Raw genomic sequence first — 13331 nt, forward strand, 5'->3', positions numbered from 1 at the left:
TGCAGCTGTGCAGCAACCATTACATGGGAATAAATTTCTCTCAACTTTCCTTTTATCCAGTGTTAGTTACAGTTTAAAATATTATTTTATAATAATTTTTAAATATTATAAAAGAAATTTGCAATAATAATTAATTTTATTAAATAAAAAATACTCATATATTTTATATTTATATATTTTATATTTAATTATTTAAGAATCAAAAATTTTGTTGTCGTTTAAAGTATTGTGTATTAAAGTATTGTCATTTAAAACATTTATTTATGTACTATGATATTCTATATTTATTAGAGTCTATCAATACTTTTTTTTATATTAGCCTTTGATTTTCATTTAATAAAATCTAATAACCTATATAAATGTAACTCATTCAATAAGCACGTAACTGTTAAACTCGTTTTAGACATATCCTAATAACATGCCAAATGAACAAAAGTCTTCATAAGTTTTTTTTTTGGTGACTAAAAGTCTTCATAAGTTGAGTGTGCAAATAAAGGAATGAAAATTAATAAATAAATTATTGTATGCAAATAGCACGTCTTTATCACGACGACGACTTGAAAAGCGTTTTGATTGCGCGTATATAGCACTCAATGCAATAATTGACGAAGACTCTTATAAAGTAAATCTCCTTTTTATTTTAGATTTATAAGTTCAACTTGTTAAGAACAATATATATATTAATTATAATTATAAATTATATTATTTTAAATTAAATGACTTATATAATAATAATCTTATTTATTATTATAAATGCTAATTGAATAAGTTATTGTTACTTTTGATTTAGAATTAAATGAGAATAAAATCGGATATTATCTTTTGTTCCTTAGATAATTATCTTTTTGAATTTTAGATATATTATCTTTTAGGCTTTAGATACTATTTTATTTGGGCTTTATTATCTTTTGGGCTTTAGATACTATTTTATTTGGGCTTTAGGGTTTAATGGGTGCCATGCTCAAATATAAATAGACCTTCAGGGTTTCGGTCCCCAATATACCAAAGCCGCCGTTGTTGCTCTTTCCCCATCAAAAGAGTTGCAGTTCAGCCACCTAAGAATACAAAAGACTTTGGTTGAGGAAGATCGAAAGTACCACAAGATCCAAAATCTTCCAATCATAATTCATGTTTATAAATTCAGGTACGCTTCCGCATTATGTTATTTTTGGTGATTCAATATGGATGATCTGGATTATTGAAATTAATTTATTCCAACAGGAACAAAAATAGAAGAAGAAGAAATTTAATCATTGTTTGTTCTATATTAATCTTAGAGTATATGTATTTTATGAAAAACAAATAGTTAGGGAATCAATCAATTTTTTTCGTTAATATTAATTAATTTTTTTAAATTATTTTTATTATAAATTTTAAATCCTAAAAATTATATTTTAAATTTTTAAATCCTAAAAATGAGGATTACCATACGTAATTTTATAATTTAAAATAATTATTTAATAATAATTAGTTGAAATTAATTTTCTATACTTATTCTTTGAAGTATAAACCATTAGAAATATCTTGGATTATCTAATATGCTCATAAAAATATTTTTGATTTATATTAACAACAAAAATACTTTTAAAATATGATAAAAATATCCGTACATGAAAAAAATTGTCTCCGTTTTAATAGAAACGACTTAGATGATAACGATAATGCTTATGCGAATTCTGATACTTTTGTTACGTTATAAAATAATATTTTACATTTTTGTCTTTTAACATAAATTGAAGATAATTTTATCAGCGATTAGATAATTTTTTAAAAAGTTCAATCTTTTTTATCGTCATCGTATATATGAGGATGTTGTAAATTTAAGAACATATCATTGTCATTCTACGTTATTTTTGGGGATATATATGATTCTTACATGTATAATTGAGCTGAAACTTGTCATCATATGCTTAATAAATACTTGTAGAGTAAGAATATCCAGATTAGGGGGTTCGTGTTTAGTGGCATAAGTATTATTAAAAATTGAAATCTATTTTAAGACTATATGCCATCATATGCAACTAAACAAATTAATTATGTTCATGGAAACAATTTATTTGTTTCCAAATGAAGAAATTAAAAGTCATCAAACTTGAGTGATACGGGGAGAGTTGAAGTCAAAGTCTTCCTCAATCAACGTGGAAAAAAAAAAATGGAAGACATGAATTTGGTTTCATGATTTTTTTTAGCATAATCAATGAAGGAATTATTTTTCCAAAAGGTTCGTAAGTGGTGGTAAATACGCTCTCAGCACAATATAATTTATGATTGCTTAATAATCTACTGTATCTTCTAAAAAAATATGACTGACACTTCTGTAATTTAGAACAATAAAAAATTAACACATTGTACAGAAAATATAGTCATTACATATAATAATAATGGTAATAACATACGGAATAGCAACAACCGAAATTAATTTTCATATGGAGCAAGTTTTGGTACATTTTAGAGGTTTATGGAAAAATTTTCATATAGTCTGCTATTTCTGTTTAACCTTCTTGCAGAGTGTAGAAAGACTTTGTTATTACTACGTGTTTTACAATTTATCACTTTAATGCTTTTCAATTTTCATAGACTGTAAAAGCAAAAAAAAATAAAAAAATAAAAAAATAAAAATAATCAGAAGCAATAAAAAATAAAATTACTTCTCGCACTCTTGGGAATTTTTTTTTCTCGTATCCTGCAGAAGCTCATTCTCGTTCCTGAATTTTACTTAAAAGCTCTATTTTAGTATATTACACCAAAAACTAAACCATATAAAGATTTTTAAGGCTAGCAAACCACTCCATATAGTGTTTAATTTTTTTTTTCTTTTGGCCTTTGTAAAATTTTTGGAAACAAGTGATGAAGTGTTAATTAAAAAATTACACTAAAATCGGCCACTTATGTATTTTTGGATAAATACATGTGTAATTTACTTTATTTTTAATGAGTATTTATATTCTAATAAATATTTTATACTGGTGGTTGATTTTAGTAACTAATTTTAGTATATAAGTAATATAGTTGTGTTAATTTATACAGACAATAACAACATGCGGAAAGCTTTCTTGAACTAAAAACTTTTTTCTTTAAAATTTTGTTTCTGTTCATTTCTATTATTGCTAGGGGTGGCAAAGCGGGCTGGCCCGCCCCAACCCGCCCCATCCCGCCTAGTTATTTTAAAAAATAAGTCATAATTTGAGCATATATACGAAATTGTAAAATAAAATAAATAAAGTTAATAACTAAAAGAAGAATAAAAACAAAAAATGAAAAAAAGTGTTTAAAAATTCTATAATTATTAATTTTATAATAGTAACCACTATTTTATTTAATAAAAAAAAGAAAAATATAAAGCTTCGCCCCGGCGGACCGGCCCGCCCCGCCCCGCCAAAATCCGTCAATTTGACGGTGCGGGTTTGGCGAGTTTTTTTAATTTGGCAGACTCGAAATCCTAGCCCAACCTGCCTTTTTTAGCGGGTTTTGCGGATCGGCCCGACGGACTCGACCCGTTTTGCCACCCCTAATTATTGCAACTTAGGTAGCATGAAATTAAAGAATTTGATTTAAAATTCATTCATTTGTTTGATAATGTAGTGTAGGCACTCGCCTTGTTTGTAATAAAGAAAATAATTTTCACATGCACGGCCGCATTGCACAACACGTAATTAGTGCTCAAAATCTGCATTATTATTACATACTTTTTTTACTTGGTCTATCATATAGACGAAGCTAAGGAAGACTTCAATATCTTTGAGCGTATAGAGCAATCTAGTTGAAAGACTTTTAAGTCAATTTAGGTTTATCTAGTAATTAATTTACTAGTTTATTTAAGTAATAATAGTTTAAATTATGTCTTATTACAATAACTTATTAACTGATAAATATTTAAATAAAATTTAAATTCGTGTCGAATTAGTCAATAACTAAACTAAATAGAGAATACAGTAAAAAAAAAATAAAATTAAAAGAGTTCTAGTAGCTATAATAAGAGTTCTCTTTTCTCTGGTAGATATAATGTTAACATATAGGTTTAAATATTTTCTACGTAAATTGTTACAGCTCAAAAATTTATAATTTGATCTCTAGCTATATCAAATAAAAAGAGTTATTAAAATCTTACTAGTAATTGTATTTTAAAAAAATAGGGTCAAGTATATTTTTTGTCTCTGAAATTCGGTAAAAGTTTTAAAAATACTACTAAATTTTATTTTGTTTTAATTTTATTCCTAAAGTTTTTCGATTTGCATCAAATATATTCCTGGCGGCTAATTTTTCAAAAAATTTAGAACCAATTCAATAACAATTTCATAAAAACAACCTTCAACACAAGCAAGTCAAGCATAACTTTTATGTATTTTTGTTGAATGTCTTAAAATTTTTGAAAATTTAGTTATTGGAGGTATATTTGATGCAAATAAAATTTTTTTTGAGACAAAATTAAAACAAAATAAAACTTAAAAGTATTTTTAAAACTTTTGCTAAACTTCAATAGGCTTAGAGAAAGGGGGGTTGAATCTATGCCTTCTTTTTTGGTTGCTGTTATGGCCTTTTAAAACAAACTTTCAATTCTGATTCTGTTTGTACTCAACAGCAAAAATTTATGAGACAATTTATTTTTGTCTCATGAATATCAGAAAACAGAACACAACCGAGAGAAGAAAAGCTAACACCAGCATATATCCTGGTTTGGTTGTCTTGTGTTATGCAACCTACGTCCAGTCTCCTCCACAACAATGGAGGAATTTTTCACTATAGTTAAAAGTATTACATACACCAATTTCACACTCAAGTTCTAACCTAACTTGACATTGGCTATACTAATACCTAACTATTCACTCTTAGTGCTAACCCAACTAAAAAAGGGGATACATCACAAGTACAAGATACAAGACACTTAACCAACCTAAAGAAATCAGAAAATAACTCTAGGCTTTTCTTTCAAGTGTATCACTCAGCCCTTTTCCACTCATGGCTTTTACTTGAGCTTTCTCACTTATGCCTTTTCTCACAAGAAATTACAGAAAGATAAACATAGAAAAGTACATCACAATCTGTAAAACATGAAGGAGATTGACTTTATCAACAGCCTCTTTGCTATGTGAAAAACCAGCTTAGCAAGCCTCCGATTCAGTTGGCAGAATGCTTCTTTGAAAGAGAACATTGTCCAAGTAGAGGAACTTCTCAGGGAACTCTTCTCAGAACACAACTCACCAAACTTTGGTTTTCTCTCCTTAGCTTCTGAATGAGTAGAAAGTCTTCTTTTATCTCCATGCATATTGCTGGGTTCTTCTTCCAAGGTGAACTCCTTGAGCCTTGAGCTTCACCAACCCACAGATTCACTTTTTCTCCTTAAACATCAGAGTAGGACCTTTGCTTCTGACTTCTCCAACTTGACCGACAGCCATGAAGGAGTAACCGAAATTGTCTTCCAATGGTCAACCAAATCTGAACCATAGAGATGCAACTTGGTCCCCAAGAATCTCTTGTGACAGTGAATTTGTAGCAGTGAAAAATAGAGACAAACTTTTCTTTGTATCCCATTTCGGTCCGAGCAGAGTGTTGGGAAGAAGAGAAGAAACTTTGATGCATGCAAGAGGAAATGGGTTACCTTTAACCTAAGCTTGATTTAGTTTGAACTTGTTGAAAAGACATATGCCTTTCAAGCTTAATGTCTCTTTCTTGCTTCTTTGGTGATTGGCGTGTGGAAGAAGCTCTTTCTCTTTCTTCTGTGATTTGCCTGAGACAGAGAAGTATACATTGCTTTTAGTTGAAGCACATGGAAGGAGATTGAACTATGTGAAGTGCTAGGGCTTGGGTCGGATCACTTCATTTTGCCCGTTTTGATTTTTCCAGCCTTGTTCCCTTAGTTAATTTCTTAACTCAACAATCTCTCCCTTGATGACAAACATGTTTAAGCAATAACCAAAAAGGGATTGAGTTTTAATAGAGTTCGAAAACTTCCCTTTGATTCTGTCAATTGCTTTTATGTTGCTCCTCCTTTCTTTTTCAAGAGTATCTCCCCCTAGATTTATGCTCTTCTCTTCTTTCCTGTCTACATTATATTTATACAGAGCATAGTAAAGAGCTACACAAAAGTATTTTTAACTAATGGAACTTGAGCAACTAAAAACACAATATCTGCCCAGGGTCAATATGTCATGAAAACAGGTTCCAATAAAACAATCACAACAATAGCAAACAGTTGCAAATTCATGTTAGCAATATTCTCTGCAGCAGTCAAATAGAAGTCACAAAAAATAAACTTCAACAGTCAAAATCAACATTTTCTTAGTCCTATTCCTATTGCTATTACTCCCCCTTTTGTCATCAAGGGTGGATAATAATCATGATCAACAAAAATAGCACCATAAATCCTGCAAAAGAGTGTTAGAGCACAATTCAAAATACGAAATAAAGTAACAAAAGTGCAGCAGTAGTTAAAGTTATTACAGTTATCCAAGATAACAAAAACTAGTTCAGGAGTAGCAAAATGAACAGCATTTATAAGACAGAAAGAGTAGACATCAGCAGCTTCATGAAACAATCATAGGCATCAGAATTGTTCCCCTCGGAGTCAACTTCTTCATCAGCGTCAGTGGCAGGGTCTTCATTCTTCTGTAGGTTGTCAATAAATGTCATAAACACAGCCACTCTATCCCTTGATTTTCGGAGGAAATTTTCATGTTTGCTGGCTAGCTTTCTTTGTTCCTTGCTCATTGCAATCAAGTGATTAGATTGGGAGACAAACTCCTGAACAACATTCAATAGAGCAGATTTCTTGCCAGTAGAGATGGAAGTGTCCTCGGTGGAAGGAGGAGGAGATTCCTCAGGGACAAAGTCACCATCTTCATCATCTAAGACCATTCTTTCAGATCGAGTAGGTCCCTTTTGCTGTTCACTGCACCACCTCCCTTTAGATAGGAATGTCTATTTTGATAATTCTCATTGTTCAAGTCAACACCAAAATACTCAAATATGCAAGTTAGATATATGCCATATGGAAGAGCTTTGTCTTTCTCACTTCTATTAGAATCAAACATGTATCTAACCATCAAATAAGCAAAAGAAATTTCTGTTTTTGTGAGCAGGGCATACAAAACAAGTGTCTTAGTGTAAGAAACCCTTTGATATGAACCACTTTGAGGAAGTATTATGTGATTGACAATTCGGTGCAACTGAGCACATTCATATCCTAGGACTTTGTGAGTAGATGTAATGTCATCAATTAAAGAAACATGTTCACAAATGTGAGCCAATGCATCATTGTAAGAAATTCCAACACCTTCATCCCACTTAACTGAAGTGTAAGCACTAGGCCCAACATCAGTATACTTCAAGGCATCACTGATTATTTCATTGTTCAAGACAATGTCTCGGCCTTTCACATAAGAATGAACAGCCCCTTCATGATATGTCAGATTTGCATAAAACTCTTGAACCAACAGAGGATAAACAGGCTTTTTGATTTTAAAGAGATTATTCCAATCTAAAAATTCCAGATTTTCAACAAAAGAAAATCCTTTCTTTTTCAAAGTTGGTAACCGTACCCAAAAGAAATTTTTCACAAACCATGCAATTGCATCACCTTTTGATATGACTTGAAAAGAAATGACCTCAAAAAGAAAGATTTTATTTGATTTTAAAATAAGATAGAAAATTAATTTTAAAATTTTGAAAATCCTTTTTGAAAAATTTAAATCAACTTGAAAGCCTTTTTGGACAAAAATCTGAAACACACATGCTAACAAAAACATACATCAACAAAAAAAATGTAACATTCATATTGGGCCCAGAGATTGTGGGATTTAAGAAAACACAATGGACCACTCTAGATCTGATTTTTGAGGTTGGCCCAAATCAATTTTCTCTTACAACAAGCCCAGAATACGCTGATTGAAGGGAACGTTTTTCTCCTGCCCAGAATTGTCTCATACCTGTTTATGAGACAAAAACTCCAACAAGCACAACAGGAACTTCCAAACAAAGAATCATAACTTAAAATTCCTAGACAAGTCCTAAGCATGCAGAATCTATCCTCAGCTAATGGTTTTATGAAAATATCTGCTGATTGCTCATCTGATTTAACAAATTAAATACTAATATCCCCCTTTTGGATATGTTCTCTTATTGAGTGAAATTTCACTTCAATATGCTTAGTCCTAGAGTGCAAAACTGGATTTTTAAAAATATTGATGGCACTCATATTATCACACATCAAGGGAATATTTTCAGCATTTAATTTGTAATAAGCAAGCTGTGTTTTTAACCATAAAAGCTGAGAACAACAAGAAGAAGCAGCTATATACTCAGCCTCTGCAGTGGATAAGGCCACTGTTGGTTGCTTCTTACTTGACCAAACATTTAAGGACTTTCCAAGGAAACAACATAGGCCTGAAGTGCTCCTTCTATCAACTCTATCACCAGCAAAATCTGCATCACAATAACCAACTGCAGAAAAATCATCAATCTTAGGATACCAAAGACCAAAATTGGATGTGCCATGAACATATCTAATGATCCTTTTAACTGCTGAAAGATATGACTCTTTAGGTTTGGATTGAAACCTTGAACACAATCTAACACTTTGCACAATGTCGGGTCTAGAGGAAGTTAAGTACATAAGAGAACCAATCATTCCTCTCTACTTAGTCTCATCTACATCTTTCTCAGTTTCTCCCTTATCTAATTTAGAATTAGGGTGCATGGGAGTTTCCATGGGTTTGGCATTTTTCATATCAAATTTCTTAACTAATTTCTTGGCATACTTCTCTTGATGAATGAAAATACCATTTTCAGTTTGTTTAATTTGCAGCCCAAGAAAAAAATTAAGTTCACCCATCATACTCATGTCAAATTCACTTGTCATGAGTTTTCCAAATTTAGAACAAAGGGATTCATTGGCTGATCCAAAAATAATGTCATCAACATATATTTGGACTAGAATAAAAGAATCATTAGAATTCTTGATAAATAGAGTTGTGTCTGTGGTGTCTCTTTGAAAACTATTTTTCAAAAGAAAATAGCTAAATCTCTCATACCAAGCTCTAGGAGCTTGTCTTAAACCATATAAAGCTTTAGATAATTTAAAAACATGATTAGAATGCTCTTTATTTTCAAAACCAGGTGGCTGCTCCACATACACTTCTCTATCTATCACACCATTCAAAAATGCAGATTTCACATCCATTTGATATAATTTAAAACCACAAAATGCAGCATAAGCTAAGAAAAGTCTTATTGCTTCCATTCGGGCAACAGGGGCAAAGGATTCATCGAAGTCTATTCCTTCTTCTTGCAATGCTGCCATCTTCTCCTAACTTGTTCCGAAATATCCACTTGGTGTCGGTCACTTTCTTTCCACTTGGCCTTGGAACCAAAGTCCACACTTGGTTCTTCTCAAACTCAAGAAGCTCATCATCCATTGCTTTAACCCAAGAAGGGTCACTAACGGCTTCCTTGACATTTTGAGGCTCTATTTGTGAAAGAAGGGCAATGTTTGATCCTTCATTTGCCTTTCTAGTGGAAGACTGAATTCGCACTCCATGAGAGACGTTCCCAATGACAAATTCCTCAAGATAATTCTTCAAGAATCTCCATTCACGAGGTCTGGTGGACTTGGAGGCAGATTCAGTCACCAAGGGATTCTGGGTACTACTGGTTTCAGAATTTTCTTCAGATTCATGAGACAAAATGGAATTATCTCTCGAATTTTCAGCAACTGCAGCATCTGGTTCAGCTAGTCTAGAATTTCCATTTTCTTTATTCTGAGCAGTTTCATTGTCCTTTTGAACTTGATTCTCTGCATCACAATCTTCCAAAATACTTTGCACCAAGTTAGTATCACAAAATGTAACATGTATGGACTCTTCAATAATTCTAGCATCTTGATGATAAACCCTATATGCTTTACTAGTTGTGGAATATCCTACAAACAAACACTCATACGCCTTTGGATCAAATTTACCCAAATTATCCTTGTTATTTAAAATAAAACATTTGCATCCAAAGATGTGTAAGTAGTCTAAGTTTGGTGGGTAACCTTTCCAAAGTTCATAAGGGGTTTTCTTCAAAAATTTTCTTATGATTGTTCTATTCAAAATGTGGCAAGCCGTATTAACTACTTCAACCCAAAGGAATTTTGGAACATTACTCTCACAAAGCATAGCTCTTGTCATCTCTTGTATGCTTCTATTTCTTCTTTCCACAACACCATTTTGTTGTGGTTTCCTTGGACAAGAGAAGTTGTGAGATATTCCAAATTCCTCACAAAAGGATTCAAATAAATTGTTTTCAAATTCAGTTCCATGATCACTTCTTATAGAAGAGATTTTTAAATCCTTTTCATTTTGAATTTTCTTGCAAAAAGGTTCAAAGGCCGAAAAGGCTTCATTTTTGTGTGTAAGAAATAAAACCCAACCAAACCTAGTATAGTCATCCACAATCACTAAACCATAATGTTTACCACCTAGGCTTTGAGTTCTTGTTGGACCAAATAAATCAATGTGTAGCAACTCAAGTGGTCTTTTAGTAGAGATGTCTTCCTTAGGTTTAAAAGAACTTTTTTTTTGTTTTCCCATTTGACAAGCATCACATGTGATGTCTTTGTCAAATTTTATTAAAGGAAGACCTCTTACTAATTCTTTCTTTACAAGTTTGTTTATTTGAAACATACTTGCATGGCCCAATCTCTTGTGCCATAACCATATTTCAAATTCTTTAGAGTGAAAACAAGCTACATTTTGATCCTTTAGTTCATCATGAGTAAGTCCATACATATTATTAAAACGCTTGGCAACAAACATCACTTCATTTGTCTTTTCATTAACAACACAGCATTCAAGTCTTTTGAAAGTCACTAAATATCCTAAATCACATAGCTGACTTATACTCAAAAGATTGTGCTTCAAACCACATACCAAAAGTACATCATCAATGAAAGTAGATTGCTCATTACCTACTTTTCCAACAGCAATAATTTTACCTTTACCATCATCTCCAAAGGTCACAAAACCTCCATCATACTTATTTAGTTTGATGAAGTAAGTTGACCTTCCAGTCATGTGCCTTGAACATCCACTATCCATGTACCACATGTTCTTTTTGTTCTTGGATGCTAGGCAAATCTGCATGAAGAGTTTCAAGTAGCCTTAGGTATCCAAATTAATTTGGATCCTTTGAAGTTAATCTATCTTAGTTGTCCAAGTGCATTGAAATTACAAACAACATTGCAAACTTTGTTTCCTACAACTCTTTTTTCAATGAAACATTGTGCATACGAGTGACCAAATTTCTTGGAATTAACACAATGATTTTCTGATGTGTCGCTGAAATTGAGATGAGTTATATTGCTTGAGATGATTAAAGTGTTGAAATTTTCTGGTTTTTTGAGGAGATGCATTTCTTCTGACAAACTGATTTTTATTAAAATTATTCCTTTTTGCAAAAGCATTTTTGCCAGAATTTCTTTGAACATTTGGACTTTTCGAATATGAGATTTTGTTGTAAAATTGTGGTTTCTTGAAAACAACCTCATTTTTCGAAATGTATCCCAAACCTGGTCTATTTGAACTAGGTTCGGTTCTTGGTGAAGGTTCAGTTTTACTTGTGTATACTTCATCAAATTTTTCTTCAAATGTTGGAACATGTCCAAAACCAGATTTGATTGGTGTGAATTTAATATTTGATGAAGAAGTCACAAATTTTATAGAGAAATCATTAAAAACTGCATCTTCCTTGACTATATAACCTAAACCAGATTTTTCAAATAATGGTCTTTGGCTTGCAAGTAATTTGTCCAAGTTACTAGAACTTTGAGCAAATTTTGCTAAGTTATCAATTAGCCTTTTAATCATATCATTTAATCTTTCATTTTCAACAATTAACTCATGAGAAGGATCCACAATGTGCTTTCCTTTTAGTTTTTCAAGTTCAGATTTTAGAAATCTGTTTTCTTCAATAATGTCCAAAGCACATTCAGTTTCCTTCACTTTTTCTTTTAAAAAATTATTTTCAGCTCTTAACACATTTCTTTTAGATTTGCACTCATTGTACTTGTCAAGCAGTTTTGAGGTGTTTGAAGTGAGATCATCAATAATAGCATGTAAATCATCCATAGAAAAGTCAAAGTAATTTACCTCATCAAAGTTATTGTTTCCAGCCATGAGACAGTTGATGATTGGATTTTTGACGGTTTAGAATTTCACTAATGAAATCTCGTTGTAAAGTATAGTTTCTAAACCAACAATAATCCTTTCATACAAAAATTTGTTTATCACAAGTACAAACCCCTAAAATCTATAAACCGAAGTATTTAAACCTCGGGTCGTCTCTTAAATGACTTGCAGGGTAGTGTTCTTGTTATTGGTTGTGAGTTATATTTGGGGTTTTTAAGATTTTAGACAAGAAATATAAATGGCAAAGAAAATAAACTAACAACTAGCAAAGCTCTTGGCAAGATATGAGAACTAGAAGTCCTATCCTAGTTATCCTCCTCAATTGTGATGACAAATTGTCCATTGCTCCCACTTAGTTAACCTCTAACCATGGAGGAAAGTCAAGTGGATGAATCAATTTGATTCCTCAAGTCCTAATCAACTCCTAAAGGAAAGACTAGCTTTAGAGGCATTCAAATCAATTAGCAACTTCTAATTATCAATCAACAAAGGAATTAGATAACTCAAGAGTCACTAATTACTCAACCAAAGCCAAGAGGAACAAAAGCTACACTAAAATCCTACCAAGCATTTCATCAAACACTTGGAAGATACAAAAGAAAAGCAAAGCAATTTGACAACAAGAAGAGAATCTAACAACAATTATTGAAAGAAGTTAACAACAACAATCAAAAGAAACACAATTATTATGAATTACCTTGAATTGAATTGAAAGAAAGTAGAAGGAACAATACTAGATCTACAACAAAATATAAGAACAACATAAAAGAGATTACACCAAAAGAGTAGGAGAAGAATGAATGTAACTACAAGGGATTGAGAAGATAGAAGTAGAAGAAGATGAATCTAAATCTAGATCTAGGAACTAAACATAATCCTAATCCTAATTCTAGAGAGAAGTGAGAGCTTCTCTCTCTAGAAACTAATTCTAAAACTAAACTATACTAATGGTAACTAGATGTCTCATCCCTCTTCAATCCTTGGCTTAAATAGCATCAGAAATGAGTTGGATTGGGCCCACAAGGCTTCTAAAATCGCTGGCCACGTTTTGCTTCAAGTGGACTAGGTGGCAGCAACGGCGCGTGCGCGTACTATGCGCGTGCGCGCCACCATACTTGTAGCAACTATGGCAAATCTTATATCGTTTCGAAGCCCCGGATGTTAGCTTTC

The 13331-nt window shown here is 31.9% G+C and overlaps 1 protein-coding gene across 1 annotated transcript in view; it reads right to left on the reverse strand.

Annotated features, from left to right (window-relative positions):
• Nucleotides 1-13331, reverse strand: part of LOC107496755 (receptor-like protein 19) — a 110183-nt gene that overhangs the window by 11601 nt on the left and 85251 nt on the right. The gene's annotated exons all lie outside the window — the stretch shown is intronic.

Source organism: Arachis duranensis, chromosome 7, assembly GCF_000817695.3.
Source record: "Arachis duranensis cultivar V14167 chromosome 7, aradu.V14167.gnm2.J7QH, whole genome shotgun sequence".
Lineage (NCBI taxonomy): Eukaryota > Viridiplantae > Streptophyta > Magnoliopsida > Fabales > Fabaceae > Arachis > Arachis duranensis.